Consider the following 22,067-nt stretch of genomic DNA (forward strand, 5'->3'; position numbering starts at 1 on the left):
CTGTGCCTCAGTTCCCTCATCTGTAAAATGGGGATTAAGACTGTGAGCCCCACGTGGGACAACCTGATTCCCCTATATCTACCCCAGCGCTTAGAACAGTGCTCGGCACATAGTAAGCACTTAACAAATACCAACATTATTATTATTATTATGTCAGAAGGCAGCCATTCATCTATACTCCCCAAAGAATAAAAAACATATCAAAGTTGATCTATGGCCCAGCATCCTGGTATGATTCCTAAAGGAGTTGCCAGCCTCCTCTGTTTAAGAAATGTAGTGTGACAATTATTGGATACATACAGTTAACATATTCATATGTGTTTTAATGATCCGCTACTACAGTTCAACAACAATCTGGAAACAAGGGTAGTTATTAATGACACCTGATGTCTCATGACAACTAGTAGTAATAATACATGATAATGACAATAATAATAATGAAATCTGTGGTATAGGTTATGTGTTTACTGTGTGCCAAGCCCTGAACTAAGCCCCGGGGTACATACAAGATAATCAGATCCCACATGGGGCTCACAGTCTAAGTAAGAGGGAGTAGTAAGTAGTAGTGGAATTATTATTTGCATGGTTCCACAGATGTATCCTGTGCATCACAAGATAAAGTCCTTAACTCCCATTCTCTCCTAGACCCCCTCCAATCTGGCTTCCGTCCCCTCCACTCTACCAAGACTGCTCTCTCTAAGGTCACCCATGACCTCCTTCTTGCCAAATCCAATGGCTCCTACTCCATTATGATCCTCCTTGACCTCTCTGCTGCCTTTGACACTGTCGACCATCCCCTCCTCCTCCATACCTTATCTCACCTTGGCTTCACGGACTCTGTCCTCTCCTGGTTCTCCTCTTACCTCTCTGGCCGATCATTCTCGGTCTCCTACGCTGGAGCCTCCTCCCCCTCCCATCCTTTAACTGTTGGAGTTCCTCAAGGGTCAGTTCTTGGCCCTCTTCTGTTCTCCATTTACACTCACTCCCTCGGTGAACTCATCCGCTCTCACGGCTTTGACTACCATCTCTACGCAGATGACACGCAGATCTACATCTCCGCCCCTGTCCTCTCCCCCTCCCTTCAGGCTCGCATCTCCTCCTGCCTCCGGGACGTCTCCACCTGGATGTCGGCCCGCCACCTAAAACTCAACATGAACAAGACTGAGCTCCTCATCTTCCCTCCCAAACCCGGTCCGCTCCCAGACTTCTCCGTCACCGTGGATGGCACGACCATCCTTCCCGTCCCGCAGGCCCGCAATCTCGGTGTCATCCTTGACTCGTCCCTCTCGTTCACCCCACACATCCTATCCGTTACCAAGACCTGCCGGTTTCACCTCTACAATATCGCCAAGATCCGCCCTTTCCTCTCCACCCAAACGGCTACCTTACTATTACGGGCTCTCGTTATATCCCGGCTAGACTACTGTGTCAGCCTTCTCTCTGACCTCCCTTCCTCCTCTCTCGCCCCGCTCCGGTCTATTCTTCACTCCGCTGCCCGGCTCATCTTCCTGCAGAAACGATCTGGGCATGTCACTCCCCTTCTTAAACAACTCCAGTGGTTGCCTATCGACCTCCACTCCAAACAAAAACTCCTCACTCTAGGCTTCAAGGCTCTCCATCACCTTGCCCCTTCCTACCTCTCCTCCCTTCTCTCTTTCTACCGCCCACCCCGCACGCTCCGCTCCTCTGCCGCCCACCTCCTCGCCGTCCCTCGGTCTCGCCTATCCCGCCGTCGACCCCTGGGTCACGTCCTCCCGCGGTCCTGGAACGCCCTCCCTCCTCACCTCTGCCAAACTGATTCTCTTTCCCTCTTCAAAACCTTACTTAAAAATCACCTCCTCCAAGAGCCGTTCCCAGACTGAGCTCCTCTTCCCCCTCTACTCCCTCTGCCATCCCCCCTTTACCTCTCCGCAGCTAAAGCCTCATTTTCCCCTTTTCCCTCTGCTCCTCCACCTCTCCCTTCCCATCCCCACAGCACTGTACTCGTCCGCTCAACTGTATATATTTTCGTTACCCTATTTATTTTGTTAATGAATTGTACATCGCCTTGATTCTATTTAGTTGCCATTGTTTTTACGAGATGTTCTTCCCCTTGACGCTGTTTAGTGCCATTGTTCTTGTCTGTCCGTCTCCCCCGATTAGACTGTAAGCCCGTCAAACGGCAGGGACTGTCTCTATCTGTTGCCGACTTGTTCATCCCAAGCACTTAGTACAGTGCTCTGCACATAGTAAGCGCTCAAAAAATACTATTGAATGAATGAAAGATGGGGCAGGTTCTTCTTACCATAAGAACCCATAAATGTACATACAAGAAATATGGTGTAGTGATAAGGCAGTAGGTGGTTTTGTTGAGAATTTGAAGAGAACATGAGAGGAGGGCAAAGTCTTACTGTGCTCTGGAAGAAAGCATGAATAAAGGAATCAGCAAAAAAGCTTATGGTATAAGGAAGAAATGATTCTTATGGGAGAAGCAGCATGACCTAGAGGAAAGAGCCAGAGCCTGAGAGTCAGAGGACCTGGGTTCTAATCCCAGCTCAGCTACTACTCTATGTGACCTTGGGTAAGTCACTTAACTTCTCTGCGTCTCAATTACCTCAACTCTAAGATGGTGAGCCCTTTGTGGGACTGGGACTGTGTCTAACCTGATTATCTTGTTCATTCATTCATTCAATAGTATTTATTGAGCGCTTACTATGTGCAGAGCACTGTACTAAGCGCTTGGAATGAACAAGTCGGCAACAGATCGAGACAGTCCCTGCCGTTTGACGGGCTTACAGTCTAATCGGGGGAGACAGGCAGACAAGAACAGTGGCAATAAATAGAGTTAAGGGGAAGAACATCTCGTAAAAACAATGGCAACTAAATAGAATCAAGGCGATGTACATTTCATTAACAAAATAAATAGGGTAATGAAAATATATACAGTTGAGCAGACGAGTACAGTGCTGAGGGGATGGGAAGGGAGAGGGCGAGGAGCAGAGGGAAATGGGGGGAAAAGAGGGTTAAGCTGCGGAGAGGTGAGGGGGGGTGGTAGAGGGAGTAGAGGGAGAAGAGGAGCTCAGTCTGGGAACGCCTCTTGGAGGAGGTGAGTTTTAAGTAGAGTTTTGAAGAGGGGAAGAAAATCAGTTTGGCGGAGGTGAGGAGGGAGGGCGTTCCAGGACCGCGGGAGGACGTTGCCCAGGGGTCGACGGCGGGATAGGCGAGACCGAGGGACGGTGAGGAGGTGGGCGGCAGAGGAGCGGAGCGTGCAGGGTGGGCGGTAGAAAGAGAGAAGGGAGGAGAGGTAGGAAGGGGCAAGGTGATGGAGAGCCTTGAAGCCTAGAGTGAGGAGTTTCTGTTTGGAGCGGAGGTTGATAAGCAACCACTGGAGTTGTTTAAGAAGGGGAGTGACATGCCCAGATCGTTTCTGCAGGAAGATGAGCCGGGCAGCGGAGTGAAGAATAGACTGGAGCGGGGCGAGAGAGGAGGAAGGGAGATCAGAGAGAAGGCTGACACAGTAGTCTAGCCGGGATATAACGAGAGCCCGTAGCAGTAAGGTAGCCGTTTGGGTGGAGAGGAAAGGGCGGATCTTGGCGATATTGTAGAGGTGAAACCGGCAGGTCTTGGTAACGGATAGGATGTGTGGGGTGAACGAGAGGGACGAGTCAAGGATGACACCGAGATTGCGGGCCTGAGAGACGGGAAGGATGGTCGTGCCATCCACGGTGATAGGGAAGTCTGGGAGAGGACCGGGTTTGGGAGGGAAGATGAGGAGCTCAGTCTTGCTCATGTTGAGTTTTAGGTGGCGGGCCGACATCCAGGTGGAGACGTCCTGGAGGCAGGAGGAGATGCGAGCCTGAAGGGAGGGGGAGAGGACAGGGGCGGAGATGTAGATCTGCGTGTCATCTGCGTAGAAATGGTAGTCAAAGCCGTGAGAGCGAATGAGTTCACCGAGGGAGTGAGTGTAAATGGAGAACAGAAGAGGGCCAAGAACTGACCCTTGAGGAACTCCAACAGTTAAAGGATGGGAGGGGGAGGAGGCTCCAGTGAAGGAGACCGAGAATGATCGGCCAGAGAGGTAAGAGGAGAACCAGGAGAGGACAGAGTCCGTGAAGCCAAGGTGAGATAAGGTATGGAGGAGGAGGGGATGGTCGACAGTGTCAAAGGCAGCAGAGAGGTCAAGGAGGATTAGAATGGAGTAGGAGCCATTGGATTTCGCAAGAAGGAGGTCATGGGTGACCTTAGAGAGAGCAGTCTCGGTAGAGTAGAGCAGTCTCGGTAGAGTAGAGCAGTCTCGGTAGACCTAACCCTGTGCTTAGTACAGTGCTTGGCATATAGTAAGTAATTACCAAATACCATAAAAACACAAAAATATAAAGAGGGACATTTGGGAAGGGGTTAGACTAATAGGAGGAAAAGGTAAAATGCTCGAAAATGAAGTTGGGTGAATAAATAGAATAAAACAAAAGTAGGGGCTGTTTTTTGAAGACATAGTTAAAATGGATGACGATATCCTCTAGATATCAAGGAATAAGAGCCAAAATCTTTAAGTAGCTAAAGGAGAATTAAATGGGGACAGAGAAGAGATCCTGGGGAAGAAAACGGTGAGATTTGGCAATACGTGAGTAGTATGAAAAAGGGAGGAGTTAAGGTTGATGATCAGATTGCAAGTCTAGAAGATGAAGTAGGTAACATACTTGGAGTTGCAAATCATTCTGATGCAAACCTGGCATACCAGAATGGGGTAATATGCCAAGGGGTACAAAGGAAGAATTCATTCATTCAATCGTATCTATTGAGCACTTACTGTGTGCGGAGCACTGTACTAAGAGCCTGGGAAAGTTCAATACAACAATAAACAGACACATTCCCTGACCACAACTAGCTTGCAGTCTAGAGGGGGAGAAATTGCCAGAGTTCGAGGAGGGGGCATGCTTGCCCTCTCTCTGTCCTTCTATCCTTCCTTTCATCCTTTCCCTCCACTGCCCCTGCCACTGGAGCAGAAGTTAGATTAAGCAGAGGAGAATGTTATGGAATTGGGGGACCCTCATACAATGTTGCATGTGGAGGGAAGAGAGGCAGTGGAATGCTGCTAGCTAAATCAAGCCACAATATAGCCAGGATATGATGTGTTGCCCTTGGGCAATGAAACCAAGAATTGGTGTTAGCTGAAAATTAATATCCCGACTTGATTATTGCATCAGCCTCCTCTCTGATCTCCCATCCTCCTGTCTCTCCCCACTCCAGTCTATACTTCGTTCCGCTGCCCGGATTATCTTCCTACAGAAACGCTCTGGGCATGTCACTCCCCTCCTCAAAAACCTCCAGTGGTTGCCTATCAACCAACCTTCGCATGAAACAAAAACTCCTCACTCTTGGCTTCAAAGCTCTCCATCACCTGGTCCCCTTTTACCTAACCTCCCTTCTCGCCTTCTACAGCCCACCCCATACACTCCGCTCCTCTGCCACTAACCTCCTCATGGTGCCTCGTTTGCGCCTGCCCCACCATTGACCCCTGGCCCACATCCTACCCCTAACCTGGAATGCCCTCCCTCCTCACATCCACCAAACTAACTCTCTTTCTCTCTTCAAAGCCCTATTGAGAGCTCACCTCCTCCAGGAGGCCTTCCCAGACTGAGCCCTCCCTTTCCCTCTGCCCTTTCTCCCCTCCCCATTCCCCCTACTCCCTCCCTCTGCTCTACCCCTTCCCTTCCCCACAGCACTTGCGTGTATTTGTATATATTATTTATTACTCTATTTTATTAATGATATGTATATATCTGTGATTCAATTTATCTTGATGGTACTGATGCCTGACTACTTGTTTTGTTTTGTTGTCTGTCTCCCCCTATTAGACTGTGAGTCCATTGTTGGGCAGGGATTGTCTCTATCTGTTGCTGAACTGTACATTCCAAACGCTTAGTACAGTGCTCTGTACACAGTAAGTGCTCAATAAATACTACTGAATGAATGAATGAATGAATGAAAGACAACAGTGATCATTCAAGCAGTAGCCCAAATAGGGAGGGAAAGTAATGAGACTTTGAAAAAAGTTCAGTTGTAAATACATTACAGGGGAGGAGTGAAAAGATTCAGGAAAAGATATCGGAGAAGTAAGGAATAATAAATGATAAGAAATTATGGAAAATGACTGCTGGGGTAAATCCTGAGTAAGACAAGAGCATGGTGAATTACCGCTAAAATTATTTTTTTCATAAGTCAAGGTGAATCATCTTGAATACGATGTCACTGGTACGCTAAATCTCAAAACAGAAAACATTTTGTTTAACTATTATCAGTGTCAAGCACAGGATCACACCAATATTGGCAACATACAAGCATCTCTTTTAAAAAAGGTATTAAGGTGATGATTTTCCATTTATCACATTGTGACCCCTTTTTCGGGTCCATAAAAAACAACTGCACAAATAATCTCACTTCAAAGATCATAAGCTCATTATGGGCAGGGAATGTGTCTTCTAACTCGGTTGTATTGTACTCTCCCAAGTGCTTAGTATGGTGCTCTTCTAATAGTAAGGGCTCAATAAATACCATTGATTGATTAATTCAAAAGCTGCCCAAACACCAAAACTGGATCAGGAGCAACTCCAGAAAAACAGAAATCTTACTGTTATAGTGAATATAATGAAACACACTTGTTGATCCTAATAATTATGTACCCGCTGAAAACAGGCTGAAATTATTCTGTGGGAAACAAAACTGTACAAGACAAAAGCAATCTGTTATACTGGAAATTGCACTTTGTGCATCACTGAATAGGTGTGCATTAGCAGCATTTGGTTGCTTTTTTTATCCCAATAACCTGTTCTAAATACTGATGACACCCATTTTCTAGGTTTGGAGTGCAATTATATGACAAACCAGCAGTACTCTTGATTCCTAAATAACTGTGATGCACTTTGACTACCTATGTTCTCTAGCTAGGCTATTTCACTGAAGTACAATACATAGCTTTCCCAGAAACCTGCCTCCTTTTACTGCAATGTTCCTAGTCAGACAGCATGTCCTAAAGACTGTGTTTACTAAGCAAACATCAGAGACTGCAGATTCTATTTTCAGGGCAAATGTTAGTCAATGGTTTTGTAGGGCCCTATCTCATACTCAAGATAAAGATTATAAAAGATGATCAAATCTTTAACCTCTTAATTGCTCTTCTTCTTCTCTATCCACCTTATAATAATAATATTTATTTGCGTCTTTTATGTACAAAGCACAGTCTTTCCCGATTCATTTTATTTATTAATGGTACTTATTAAGTGCTCACTATGTGACAAACACTGTTCTAAGAGCCGGGGTAGAAATAAGATGATCAGGTTGGATGCAGTCCCTGCTCCTAACTTCCCAGCACCCTGAGCAATATCACTCCCTCAGCCAACTCTGGCACTTAGGATCCTATCCATCCTTTCCTTGGCACACATGACTGTTTTCCACCCCCAGTTAGTTTGTAAGTTTCTTGTGGGAAGGGAAAGGCTTACTTCTTTATTCTGTATTTCCCATGCAACTAGGACATTGCCCCATACCAACTGGGACCTCAATAAATGCTACTACTCTAAATAATCAATCAATCCATAGCATTTATTGAACGCTTGATGTGTTTAGATCACTGCACTGAATGCTTGGAAGAGTACAATATAACAATAGCAGGCATATTCCCTGCCCACAGTGAGCTTACACTCTAGAGGGGGAGACAGATATTAATATAAATTACAGATATGTACATAAGTGCTGTGGGGCTGGGAGGGGGAATGGAGCAAGTCAGGGTGATGCAAAATGGAGTGGAAGAAAATAGAGGGCTAGTCAGGGAAGGTAATGTGCCTTCAATAAGGTTTTGAAGGTGGGGAGAGTAATTGTCTGTCAGATACGAAGAGGGAGGGTGCTCCAGGCCAGAGGCCGGATGTGGGCGAGAGGTCAGCAGCGAGATAGACGAGATTGAAGTACATTGAGTAGGTTGGCATTAGAGGAGAGAAGAGTGTGGGCTGCACTGTAGTAGGAGAGTAGTGAAGTGAGGTAAGAGCGGACAAATTGATTGTATGCTTTAAAGCCAATGGTGAGGAGTTTCTGTTTGATGTGGAGGTGGATGGACAAGCACTAGATGTTCTTGAGCAATGGGGAGGCATGACCTGAGTGTTTTTATAGAAAAATGATCTGGGCAGTAGAGTGAAGTATGAGCTGGAGTGGGGAGAGATAGGATACCAGAATACCAGAATACCACTGCACTGCAAGTGTTCAGTACAGTGCTCTGCACAAAGTAAGTGCTCAGTAAATATGACTGAATGAATGAATGGATCAAAAGTAATCAAATTGGAAAAAGCCTCTGTTCCACAGGGGCTCCCCATCTAAGGGGGGGGAGATCAAGTATTTTCATATCATTTTACAAATGAAGAAACCGAGGTACGGAGACTTGATCTAGGTCTCCCAACAGACAAGTGGCAGAGCCAAGACTAGAACCTAGGTCTCTTGATTCCCAGTTCCATGCTCTATTCCCTAGGCCATGCCAATATCACATACAAAATACTATGTCAGGTAGGATGAGAAAAGTGGGGTCGGGAGGGAGGCGTTGAAATAGCTGCCCTTAATTAAGGGGAGAGAGCAGTACCTGTTGCTGGCATTAATCCCTTCCTAGTGACTTTGATCCCTGTGCTGGAGAAGCAGCATGGCCTAGTGGAAACAGCACAGACCTGGTAGTCAGAGGACCTGGGTTCTAATCCCAGCTCTTCAAATTGCTTGTTGTATGATCTTGGGCAAGTCATTTAACTTCTCTGTGCCTCAGTTTCCTCAACTATAAAATGGGGATTAACTACCTGTTCTCCATCTTACTTAGACTGTGAGATCTATGCAGGGCAGGAACTGGAACCTGATTAACTTGTCTCTACCCCAGTGCTTGGAATAGTGCTTGACACACAATAAGCATCTAAAAAGAAAAATGTTTGCAGGACCTCAAATTCCAGAAATACTGAGGTTTCTCAAGTGTCCCCCACCTTTATTATTATTAATAATAATAATAGCCATTATTATTATGGTATTTGTTAAGAACTTATTATGTGTCAGGCACTGTACTAAGCACTGGGATGGATACTGGCAAATCAGGTTGGACAAGGTCACTGACACTTGTGAGGCTCACATTCTCAATCCACATTTTACAGATGAGGTAACTGAGGCTCAGAGAAGTGAGGTGACTTGCCCAAAGTCACACAGCTGACAAGTGGCGGAGCCAGGATTAGAACCCATGACCTTTCCTCCTTGACCACTATCATACCTTTGAGGTTCAACAATAATGCCAGCTCCAGGCCCCAACCAACTCTAATGCCATCTCAGACTTCAGGGTGTGATTTTTTTTTTTTGGTAATGTCCAAAATCCTATCATGCTGCTTACCTCATGCACTCAATCTAGTCTAATGAATATATATTAAATCATATACAATACCTGAACTTACACACTCAGCTTATTTGGCAATAAACAGTTCTATGTTTGTTTGTGTAAAGATACCACATAAAAATACATTGTGTTCTAAGCTGTAAATTAAGTTTTTTTTCTGTATTTTATGCTGTAACTAACACCACAGCACCACCAACCTGTTATACTTGTATTGCAGAGTGAACCATTTGCATATATCATCAGACTATATCTAATAAAAGTTGGCTTTCGTAAAATATATCGAGAAATGATAGTCATGTCTCAAATGTCTGTGCCATCTGGTGGGGCCGTTGACACATTCTGGGATACCCAGAAAACTCTGAGAGGAAATAATAAAAGATGAGCAGGAAGGACAGGAAGGACCCGGTCCTCTCCCTGACTTCCCTATCACTGTGGATGGCACGACCATCCTTCCCGTCTCTCAGGCCCGCAATCTCGGTGTCATCCTTGACTCGTCTCTCTCGTTCACCCCACACATCCTATCAGTTACCGAGACCTGCCGGTTTCACCTTTACAATATCGCCAAGATCCGCCCTTTCCTCTCCACCCAAACGGCTACCTTATTGCTATGGGCTCTCGTTATATCCCGGCTAGACTACTGTGTCAGCCTTCTCTCTGATCTCCCTTCCTCCTCTCTCGCCCCGCTCCAGTCTATTCTTCACTCCGCTGCCCGGCTCGTCTTCCTGCAGAAACGATCTGGGCCTGTCACTCCCCTTCTTAAACAACTCCAGTGGTTGCTTATCAACCTCCACTCCAAACAAAAACTCCTCACTCTAGGCTTCAAGGCTCTCCATCACCTTGCCTCTTCCTACCTCTCCTCCCTTCTCTTTCTACCGCCCACCACGCACGCTCCGCTCCTCTGCCGCCCACCTCCTCACCGTCCCTCGGTCTCGCCTATCCCGCCATCGACCCCTGGGCCACGTCCTCCCCCAGTCCTGGAACGCCCTCTCTCCTCACCTCCGCCAAACTGATTCTCTTCCCCTCTTCAAAACTCTACTTAAAACTCACCTCCTCCAAGAGGCGTTCCCAGACTGAGCTCCTCTTCTCCCTCTACTCCCTCTACCACCACCCCTTCACCTCTCCGCAGCTTAACCCTCTTTTCCCCCCATTTCCCTCTGCTCCTCGCCCTCTCCCTTCCCATCCCCTCAGCACTGTACTCATCTGCTCAACTGTATATATTTTCATTACCCTATTTATTTTGTTAATGAAATGTACATCGCCTTGATTCTATTTAGTTGCCATTGTTTTTACAAGATGTTCTTCCCCTTGACTCTATTTATTGCCATTGTTCTTGTCTGTCTTTCTCCCCCAATTAGACTGTAAGCCCGTCAAACGGCAGGGACTGTCTCTATCTGTTGCCGACTTGTTCATTCCAAGCGCTTAGTACAGTGCTCTGCACATAGTAAGCGCTCAATAAATACTATTGAATGAAAAGGACAGGATGAGGAAGAGGCGGTAGGTGGGGATCATCTTCAGGGTAAAAGGAATAAATTGTTAAGACCGAGGGGATGCTGATCCAATCACCAGTGGAAAATGGACAAGACAACAGCAATCACAATGGTGTACAGCACATGAGAAACAGAAGGCCTGTCTTCTTCAGTTATCTCCCTATCTCCCGCCTATCATGCTTTTCATACTCCTAAAGCTAGTTGTTTTCACCAACTGTCTCCACTTTGTTGTCTCCAATTATCTCCTGGAGTCCCATAATCTGGCTCCACCTTTTCCCCTCCACAGACACTGCCCTCTGGAAGATCACCAATGCACTTCAACTTGTTAAATGCAATGGTCTCTATTCCATCCTAAACCTCCTGGACCTCTCAGCTACCTTCAACAGTTTGGTCCATTCTCTTCTTCTGGAAACACTCTCCAACCTTGGCTTCACTGACGTCTTCTCCTGGTTCTCCTCCTGTCCCTCTGGACACTCCTTCTCAATCTCTTTTTCAGGCTTCCCATCCCCTAACTGTGAAATTTCCTCAAGGCTTAGTTCTAGGTCCCCTTCTATTCTTCATCTACACCCACTCCTGTGCAGAACTCATTTGCTCCCATGGCTTCAACTAACATCTCTATTGGATGATTCTTAAATCTACCTGATCTTTCTCCTTCTCTGCAGTCTCTCATTTCCTCCTGCATTCAGGTCATCTCTACTTGGATGTCCCGCTTACATGACCCAAACAGAACTTCTCATCTTCCCACCCAAATCCTGGCTTTCTCCAGACTTTTCCATCACTTTAGAAAGCACCACTATTCTCATTGTTTCACAAGCCCAAAATCTTGACATTATCTTCAACTCATCTCTTTCATTCAACCTGCATATTCAGTCCTACCAGTTTCTACCATCACAACATCTCAGAATCTGCTCCTTCCTCTCCATCCAAACTGTTATCTCCCGATCCAAGCTTTTATCATATCCTGCCTCTTCACCTCCCACGACTCCCCTTCCATTGCACTCTTCAATAATGCCTGTATTGTTTTTCCAAATAAACACACAGTCCACATATCCCTCTCCTCAAACACCTCCAAAGGTTACCCATCAATCTCCACATCAAAACTAAACTCCTTACCTTTGGCTTTAAGATACTCAATCAGCTCTCCCACTCCTACTTACCTTGCTGATCTACTACAACCCAACCCACACAACTCTAATGCTCCTCTAAAGCCTCAATCTTGTCTTCCTCACTGCCAACCCCTTGCCCACATTCTCTTTGTGGCCTAGAATCCCCTCCCCACTCATATCTGACACACCACAACTTCAGCTACTAAAATCATATGTACTCTAAGAGGCCTCCACTGATTAAGCCCTCATATCCTCTATTTGCCTTCCTTTCTGAATCACTTATGCACTTGGGTTTTTGACTCTTAAGTGTTTTGATTTTTTACCCCTCCCCCCAAGGCATCTTTGTACATATCCACCTGAAATGTATTTTAATGTTTGTCTCCCCCTGTAGACTGCATGCAACTTGTGGACAGGGATCTTGACCACCTCTATTGTATTGAACTCTCCCAAGTGATTTGTGAACCTTACAGTAAGTGCTCATTAATCCTCTAGACTGTAAGCTTGTTGTGGGTAGGGAACATGTCTACCAACTCTGCTATACTGCAGTCTCCCAAGGGCTTAGTACGGTGCTCTGCACACAGAAAGCACTCAACAAATACAACTGATTGACTGATTTACTAGGAGGGCCCTTTAGCCTTCCTGAAAGGTCAGAAAAGGAGGTTTTCTATGAACAATGTCTTATACCTGAACTGATAAGGACCTTTTGGAAGGAAGGTCAGCCCAGAATCCATTTAGAGGGGTACACCCAAAGAATAACAGGCCTGGGAGTTAGGAGACCTGGGCTTAAACCCACAAACAACACTTGCCTGCTCTTTGACCATGGGGAAGTAATTTGACCTCCCTGTTCCTCAGTTATCTCTTTTGTAAAATGGTGATTAAATATTTAACCATCTTCTCCCTTAAACTGTGAGCCCACTATAGAAAAAAGACTGGGTTCCACCTGATTATCTTGGATCTATCCCAGCACTAAACAAAGTTCTGCCACATAGTAAGTGCTCACATACCAATATTACTATTTTTGTCACATGGTACTCGCACCCTCTACATGTGATCCTTGGTTAGGACCACCCCAAAAAATTCAGACACATCCCAGGATATGCACAAACACTCCAGGCCGCTCAAGAAGTGATGCTAAGGCAGGAGGCAGAGAGGTCAGCAAAGAGGCTCATGTAGAAATTGAAGTCAGTTAGGATAAGTGGTTGGACCAGAGGGGTAGCAGTTTGGATGGAGAGGAAGAGGTGGTTTCTAGAGATATTGTGAAGGCAGAACTGAAAGGAGAGCTAACTGGATGCCAAATGCCCAACAGTGCCTAAGTGGTTAGTAAATGCCTGATTTAAGCGATTCATCTGTGTTCAAGTTCAGCTTTGTTACCATTAGCCCTTGTCACAATATACAACTGGCGTCCCAACCTGCATGCCCACCTGCCCGCTCTTAATGGAGAGCAAAAGAGAAATATTCCCCTCATGGAAGCAATTTCCACCGGAACTGTTTATCTACATGAAGGTTTGAGATCACTTACCTTCATCACTTAATTGCTTTCTTTGCTGTAAGTATATAAAACCGACTGAAACTTACACTTCATTCCTTGCTTTAATAATTTTTACATGTCTTTATGTTGTGTTGGTTTTTCATTTCATCACTCCTTATGTATCTGTCACCAGCCCCCTCTCCCAGCAGGTACAGAGATCATGTCTAATTCCCACCTGTATATACTTCCCCAGAGCATAGTATCGATCAAATCAAGCAATGATATTTATTGAGCACTTACTGGAGAAGAGCACTGAACTCTGCACTTGGGAAAGTACAGTATAATAGAGTTCATAGACACAATCCCTGCCCACCAGGAGCTGAGACTCTACAGTGGTCTGCCCATGTTAAGAACTTAATACTGTTATTACTACTATTTCTGTTACTATTGGTGCAACAGTACATCTAAATTGTTTCTTAGCATTTTTGGTATGTGGGGCTAGCTGTTTGCAACCTCACACTCCAATATTTTCAAGCCAGAACCACGGGGTCTACCAGGTCTCTCTGAAATAGCCTTCCTCTTCCACGCTGTTCATAAGCAGCATGACCTTGTGGATAGAGCAAAGGCCTGGGAGTCAGAAGAAGCTGAGTTTTAATCTTGGCTCCGTGTCTGCTGTGACCTTAATTTAATTTAATTAGGGTATTTGTTAAGCACTTATTATGTGCCAGGCACTGAACAAACCACTGGGGTGGATACAAGCAAATTGGGTTGGACACAGTCCCTGCCCCACATGGGGCTCACAGTCTCGATCCCCATTTTACAGATGAGGTAACTGGGGCCCAGAGATGTGAAGTGACTTGCCCAAGGTCACAAAGCAGACATGGCACAGCCAGGATTAGAATCTATGACCTTCTGATTCCCAGGCCCTTGCTCTATCCTCTATGCCATGCTGCTTCCTTGAGCACTTAACTTCTCTGTGCCTCTGTTTCCTTATCTGTGAAATGGGGATTTTAGACTGTGAGCCCCATGCGGGACATGGACTGTGTCCAACTAGGCTGCATCTACCCCAGAGCTTAGTAGAGTGTCTGGCATATAGAAAGCACTTAAATAATACCATAAAATTAGAAATCAAAAGAAAGCAAAACTAAAAATTATCTACAAATAGTGAAATAAGCATCAAAAAATTAGTTCTTCAACTGCTTCTTCAAGCTGTAATTTGAAGTGTCGCCCGCCACCCAAACAAAGGAGCAGTGGGTGAGCAAGCACAATACAACCATGCAGTCTGGAGGCCCTTTGCTATTTCTGCCCGACAATGTCACAGGGCAGCCTGCCTGCCCAGCTCTCAGAACGCTGACTTGGTTGTAGAACCCTATGACCAAGGACTGCTTGCATGGAGCCAATGAGGTGACTGCAGTCAGTCAGTCATATTTACTGAGTGCTTACTGTGGGTAGAGCACTGTACTAAGCACTTGGAAGGGTACAATAAAACAAGCCCATTCCCTGCCCACAACAAGCTTACAGCCTAGACCCTCCCCTCCAAATAACATTGGATCTGCTTACTTTACCACCATTTATTTTCAATTGTCTCATCTTGACTTGTTCTTACTGCATTTACCTTATACAATTGTTTTATGTGCTTGTCCTTCCCCACTGAGATTAGGAATCTGGGATCATGTCTTAACTTTCTTGGATTTCCCCCAGCACTTAGTATAATTCTAGGTACACAATAAATGTTTGATAAATATAAATAAAAATTATGAAAATAATAAAAAAGTCCTTTGTTTTTTTCCAAAGTGCCATGGTTTGCAAATTAGATCCAGGGAATGACAATTTGAATATAGAAGAGTCTGCTTTTGAAACTTCTTAATTGGTTGGTCATGGAATTGAGATACACTTTGTCAAGTAAAAGAACAACCAAATTAATTTGAAATGTCTCTTTTGGGCTGAGCAACAATCATATAGGTCTTGGAGGCTAGGCTTCAGAATGGGAGGTGGTGATGTGATGTAAAATACCTTTCCATATGCTTCTTTGCTCTCTTACTTAATTTCTGTGACCCTCAGCCTTCTATGCACGCACCTGGCACTCAGGGTCAACAGGAATGGCTAAAATACATAATCTAACAATGACAATATAGAGCAAATGTGGGCTTTGCTTTCAGGCAGTACTTCAAACAGTCAACAGGTATTTTTTGAACTCCCCCAAAAATGTGTTGCATGGTCTGGATGTTTGCTTTCACACCTTTGTTTGATTGAGGAAGTATGCAATTTCTAAGTATGTAAGTGCTAAGATACAAAGGAATATTGGTGGGATCCCATTGAAAAACTGAAAATTCAGTTTAGAAAAAAATGCTCTTTTATTTGATTTTTCAAGTACTCCAAGCCCAATCTATTTAAGCTTATTTAAGCTTACCCCAGAGGGTGACATGTGTGAATTAAACTCCTATGGGCAGGATTCTATAAGAGCCACCAAGTTGCCAAACAAATTAAATCAACACATACAATTTGAGAATGGTTTTGTTCTTCTTTCCTTTCAAGGCAATTGAAATAGGACATCACATGGCCTGGACCTGGGGAGATATGTCCAGAGTGCTTCTCGCTATCTCCTACCTACCCTCCTACACCAGGGAGATGATCCATAGTATTGATCTATGGGGCCAGAAGAAATTTGCCTCCCAGCTGTGAGAAGCGGTAGTGTTGGATGGATGAAAATAGCATGGTCCCAGTTGGAGCTGTGAGGATAATAATTGTATCATTATCAATTGTATTTACTGAGGACTTACAGGGTGCAAAGCACTGTATTAAAAGCACTTGGGAAAGGACTACAGAACAGAGTTGGTAGATTAATTCCCTTCCCACAACAAACTTCCAGTCCAATGGTTGTACCGATGTTTTTGATGATTTGACCCCATTCTCTCTTTCCATGTCTTCCTGGCCCCACCTTTTGGATTGTGAACCCTTTTGGGCTAGGTACCATGCCCCCATCAAAGTGTTTTGTGTAGTGTAAGCATTTAAAATATACTACATAACATAATAATAATGATAATTATAACAATAAGGCCAAGTAATCTTCCAAGTAGGTGGCTTTAAATCCACATCTTCAGCTGCATTTTCCATTTCCCAAGTGCATAAGATTTTTTTTACTTTTAATCATAAGAATTCAATGAGGATGTATGGAATCTTTGGATTTGTAAATCAGGATGTTCCCACCAAATGTGTTCTTCCGCTTTCCAAATACCACAAAGGGCAATATTCACTCATCTGTGAGGCCACTGATGAGATAATGTACAGGGAAAGAGAGCCTCTTGTTATTCAATTGTTCTCCAAAGCAAATGGTTTTCCTAAGAGTGAAAAAAAAAATTCCTAAAATCATTTATTTCTTTTACGCTTTTATGGATGGCAGAGTGAATTTCATTTCTGAAAAGCACTAATGTCTCTGCTAATTCTGTTGCATGGTGTTCTCCCAAGCACTTAGTACAGTGCTCTGCACATAATATGTGCTCACTAAATAGCACTGATTGATTGAATATTTGCCATAATTGGCAAAGGTGTTGAATGGGCAGTCCTAGAAGAGGAATTCCTGATTATAGAAAGAGAAACTGCAGGGCAGGGATTGGAAGTTCTTAATTTTACTTTACCCCACACAGCCATTTGGTAAAAGAGCCTCAACCCTTAGGAGAAATGTCATCTCTAGTGGTACAATGAGACATCACATATACATGTTAAATGAGGATGGTTAATCTGGAGGACTTGGATGCAATAACATTCAAATACAGCAGACTGAACTCTCTCAAGTACTTCCAAACTATCTTCTGTTTCTTAACCTGGACTTTGTTAGAATTGGTGACTAATTCCCTGGATCCTCACAGCTCTCTTTCCAAAACACATAGTGAAACTCTGGGTTATGGAAGAACTGAGTGGACAGTATTCTGCATAATGTAGGCACTCAATAATTAAAGGACAATGATGTTTATTAAGCTTCAAAATAAAAAATCCTGTCAGGATAGTCTAATGACTTTGGTCAGCATCAAATGAACAACAGTGTGAAGAAGCAATCAATCAATGGCATTTATTGAGATCTTACTGTGAGCAGAGCACTGTGGAAGGGCTTTGGAAAGTGCAATACAATAGAGTTAGTAGACTCTCCTGATCTTCTGATGTCCTCCTGACCTCATGATCTCCTGACCTCAAGGAGCTTATGATCTAGTAGGGAAGACAGGCATTTATATAAATTACAAAGAGGGGAATGGGAGAGTGTAAGGACATGTACATAAGTGCTGTGGGACTGGGGGTGACTATCGAAAGTGGTTAACATGGTGGAGAAGGGAGGGCAGTTAGGATGGGGAAGGGAGCGGGTAGTCAGACAAGGCTTCTTGGAGGAGATATGGTTTTAGTAGATTTTGTAGATGGAGAGAATGCAGGTCTTTCAGGTAATGAGCAGGGAGGAAGTTCTAGGCCAAAGAAAGAATGTGAGCAAGGGATCAGTGGTGAGAAATACGAGATCAAGGCCCAGTGAGTAGTAAAGGAACACTATGTACAGGCTGGGTTGTAGTAAAAGATGAATGAAGTTAGAGAGGACAGGGAAAGCTGATTGAGTGCCTTAAAGCCGATGATGAGGAATTTCTGTTTGATGCAGAGATGGATGGGCAATCTTGGGGATTGGAGAGATGTGTGGCAGAACAGTTTTCAAGTAAAATGAGTGGGAAGCAGAGTAAGTAAGGACTATTGAGGGGAGAGAAAGGAGGCAGAGAGGTCAGCAAGGAAGCTGATAGAGTAGTCAAGGAGGGGACCAGTTCTAGAGATGATGTGAAGGTAAAAAGGATTTGGTGACATATTGAATTTGAGATGAGTAGAGACTCTAAGCTCATTGTGGGCAGGGAATGTATTTGCTTACTGTTGTACTGTACTCTCCCAAGCACTTAGTACAGTGCTCTGCACACAGTAAGTGATCAATAAAAACGATCAAATGAATGAATGAAAGTTATGGGTTTCTGAGATAAGGGGGATGGTGGTATTGTCTACAGTGATAGGAAAGTTGAGGGGAAGAGTGGATTTGGGTGGGAAGGTGAGGATTTCTATTTTGGACTGGTTAAATTTGAGGTGTCAGCGGGGCATCCAAGTAGAGATGGCCTGAAGGTAGGCAGAAATGCAAGACTGAAGAACTCAGTCAGGGGCCAGTGAACTGGCGCACTTAATGCTCTCACATTCATCAGTTTCTACAAAATACACTAAGATGTGGGCCATGCCTAAGTAAAAGAGATATCTGAAAGTGGAAAGTCTAAGGAGGAAAGATGCCTCAGAAATCATTCTCTGTGAAGCAGCGAGCTTTTCTGAGTAGATGGTGATGCATTGCTATCAGGAAAGGACTTGTAAATGGCACTGTAGCAAGAAAAATCATTTCTAGAAGACTTGCTGTGCTAAAGCTGCATGGATGATCAAAGTTCCCAGACACTGCTCATGAGAGCTGTGTCAACTGTAGCAAGAAGGGCCAGGAGCAAGCAGGTACAAGCAGGGTGGCGGCCCAGAATAGTTGGAGAAATAGGCAGCCATAGGCAAGTGTGAATTTCCAAGTCCAGGGTGAAGAGTGGGAGATTAAAGAGTGGAATAATAATAATAATAATAATGGTATTTGACAATTGCTTACTATGTGCCGCACACTGTAGTTAGCGCTGGGGTAGATATGTTAATTAGGTTGGACACAGCCCCTATCCCACATGGAGCTCGAGGTCTATGAAAATACTGATTTCTGTAGTAGTTCTGCTTTTTAAAAAACATCTCCCTAGGCTGGGCTAGGAGTATTGCTGAACCACAGAGGCTAAGGTTCTGAGCTTCCATCCATCAGTGGTATTTACTGAGCATTGTGCAGATCACTGTATTTTTGTGTGCAGATCACTGGACTAAGGACTTGGGAGAGTGCGATACAACAGCATTAGTAGACACGTTCCCTGTGCAAAATGAGTCTCAAGATGAACTTACAGTCTAGAGAAGGAGGTTTGAGGAGCAGAAATACTATGAATCACCTTGCCTCCTCCTATCTCAACCCGCTACTCTCCTCCCCAGCCTGCACACTTTGCTCCTTTAATGCTAACCTTCTCACTGTACCTCAATCTCATCTACCTCACCACCTACCTCTTGCCCATTTCCTGCCTCTGGCCTGTAATGCCCTCCCTCTTCATATATGACAATTACTCTCCCCACCTTCAAAGCTTTATTGAAGGCATAACTTCTCCAAGAGGCCTTTCCTGACTAAGCCCTCCTTTCTTCTTCTCCCACTCCCTTCTGTGTCACCTTGACTTGCTCCCTTTATTCATCCCCCCTCCAAGCCCCACAGCTTAGTACTGCACTTAATATGTACATATCTGTGATTTAATTTATCTATATTAATGCCTGTCTTCCTCTCTAGACAGTAAATTCATTGTGGGCAGGGAATGTGTCAGTTATTCTGTATTCTCCCAGCGCTTAGTACAGTGCTCTGCACACACTAAGTGCTCAATAAATATGATTGACTGACTGACTAGAATGACAAGTGGCTATTTTCTTCCTTCTTTTCTTCCTTCCCTCCCCTCGCCCATGTGTTTATTTGTCCATCTTTATGCTGGCTCCTAAAACCAGTTCTGGAAGGGGGAAGTCATTTTTCTTTCTCATCCCAGGCACTAAGGTGTCTAGTTGTGGCCCTGGCAAAGAAGTAGAAACATGTGGGCAAGTCACTTAACTTCTCTGGGCCTCAGTTACCTCATCTGTAAAATGGGGATTAAGACTGTGAGCCCCACATGGGACAACCTGATTCCCGTGTCTTCCCCAGCGCTTAGAACAGTGCTCTGCACATAGTAAGCGCTTAACAAATACCAACATTATTATTACAAAGGAATGAAAGAAAAGTTATTCAGTCTCCAACAATAGCAACAGGCCTTATGGGGAATAATATGATAGTTTTCTTCCTCGTCTTCCTCTTAGTTTTTATGGAGGTACCATCCAACAAACCTAACTTTTTTCTCTCCTTCAACTTAGCTTTCCCTCTAATAATCTCTTATGGATCGATACCAGAACTTTTATCCAAACGCTGACACATTCGGCAATTACAATTCATTAAAACACAGGTTTAGTACAGAGATTTTGTCATACAATCCTTTTGGGTGAATTAAAAGTCAAAACAGGAGAGGAGATAAGGAAGGATTAGTTTTTATTGCTGCATTAGCAGGTCTCTGTTCCTCCAATCTGTCTGCTGAACCTGAGGCCTAGGAAAGAAGCTGCCTGGTCTTCACTGAATAAAGATTTCCCATTAACTCTTACTCCAACCTGGGAGAGGTAATAATAATAATAATTGTGGTATTTGCTATAGACTTACTATGTGCCAGGCACTGTACTATACTCCTAAACGCTTACTATGTGCCAGGCACTCTACTGAGCCCTAGGGAAGATACGAGCGAATGAGGTTGGACAAAGTTCCTGTCTGACATGGGCCTCACAGTCAATCCCCATTTTACAGATGAGGTAACTGAGACCCAGAGAAGTTCCTTGACTTGCCCAAGGTCACACAGCAGACAAGGGGCAGAGCAGGGATTAGAACCAAATTCCTTCTGTGAGGAAACAATGGCAGTGTAAGGCCTCCTCAACTTTGAGAATGTAGGAAAGACTGTTGATGGGACTGGGGCTGCAGCTGGGATTGTTAGACATGTTGGAGCACTTGAATCTCTGCTTCTCTAGTCACAAGGAGCCAATGTTGCTATTGTAATTATCAGTGTCTTATATGTTATTTTTGTATTATCATTTTCATTTCATCTTTCCTTATTCTTCATTGCCAATTATCTCCCCACTTATTCCTAAACTGTAACTATTTAGGAGCCAGGGATCATTATCAATCAGTCAAACAGTAATATTTATGGAGCACTTACTGTGTGTGGAATAGGGCTCTAGGTGCTTGGGCAAATATAGGAGATGACATAGTCACAATCTCTGTCCTTCAGTAGTTAACACTCTAATGGGGGAGACAGCTATTTCTCAACCACACATTTTTTCCCAGTATTTAGTAACGGCCTTGGACATAGGCACTTCATAAATACTATTACTACTGCACCAAAGCAATATTTGCAAAAGCAGAGAAAACAGATGTAAACAACTCTCTCTTTTGAAAAGCACCAGGATAAAGGCCAACATGGATGTGGACATTGAAACATGAAAACAAAATTGACTTCATCCTGTCAGATGCAGCACACATAGACCATGATTTATCTGGGACTGAGGAGTCAATTTTTAATATGTCATCTAACCATTCTCCAGTCACCATGGTGATTAACTTGATAAGGAAAGAAGAATTAAAACAATAAGTAACAAACAAATTTTGAGATCAGGTTGAGCATTTCTGATCCACAGAGGAGGCAAAAATCATGGAGGAAGGAATCAATAAAAGTGGAGTTCAGGAAGTAGAAGAGTGTAAACAGAACATGACATGACAGCAATGACGAACATGAAGAAATGATCACCAGATGGTACTTTGAGGCTGAGAAGAAAGAAAAAATATTGGAGCAAAAGAAAAGAATTGATTTGTAAATTTTAGTAAGATGATAAGAACTCTGAAAGGTATTTTTCCAAAAGGAAAAATAAGGAAAACAGTTGAGGAAAGGAAATATTTGAGG

At 44.1% G+C, this 22,067-nt stretch overlaps 1 protein-coding gene across 3 annotated transcripts in view; it reads right to left on the reverse strand.

Moving 5' to 3' along the window:
- The window catches only part of CEP128 (centrosomal protein 128), a 453,487-nt gene that overhangs the window by 186,434 nt on the left and 244,986 nt on the right, over positions 1-22,067 (reverse strand). The gene's annotated exons all lie outside the window — the stretch shown is intronic.

The sequence above is a fragment of the Ornithorhynchus anatinus genome, chromosome 1 (genome assembly GCF_004115215.2).
Source record: "Ornithorhynchus anatinus isolate Pmale09 chromosome 1, mOrnAna1.pri.v4, whole genome shotgun sequence".
Taxonomy (NCBI): domain Eukaryota; kingdom Metazoa; phylum Chordata; class Mammalia; order Monotremata; family Ornithorhynchidae; genus Ornithorhynchus; species Ornithorhynchus anatinus.